Consider the following 244-nt stretch of genomic DNA (forward strand, 5'->3'; position numbering starts at 1 on the left):
TTAATCAATAAAAAAAATATTTGTGTTATATATTTTTTTGAAAATTATCTCTCCTATAAATTTTATAAAATGTACGAATTTTTAAACATTGTTCAATTTCGATCATTCGAGCTGTTTTATATTTTATTTTTATTCTATAAATTTAAAGGATGTCTAAATTCTTTATGAATAGATACTATATAAGATACTATATAGATAATAGTATAAATTCATTTGTTGCACGTTCCATCATCTCGATGTGTTT

General features: G+C 20.1%; 1 protein-coding gene across 6 annotated transcripts in view; it reads right to left on the reverse strand.

Moving 5' to 3' along the window:
* Positions 1-244, reverse strand: part of LOC102677557 (retinal guanylyl cyclase 2) — a 38,915-nt gene that overhangs the window by 11,008 nt on the left and 27,663 nt on the right. The window lies entirely within an intron of this gene.

This window comes from Apis dorsata, unplaced genomic scaffold, assembly GCF_000469605.1.
Source record: "Apis dorsata unplaced genomic scaffold, Apis dorsata 1.3 scaffold_94, whole genome shotgun sequence".
Taxonomy (NCBI): domain Eukaryota; kingdom Metazoa; phylum Arthropoda; class Insecta; order Hymenoptera; family Apidae; genus Apis; species Apis dorsata.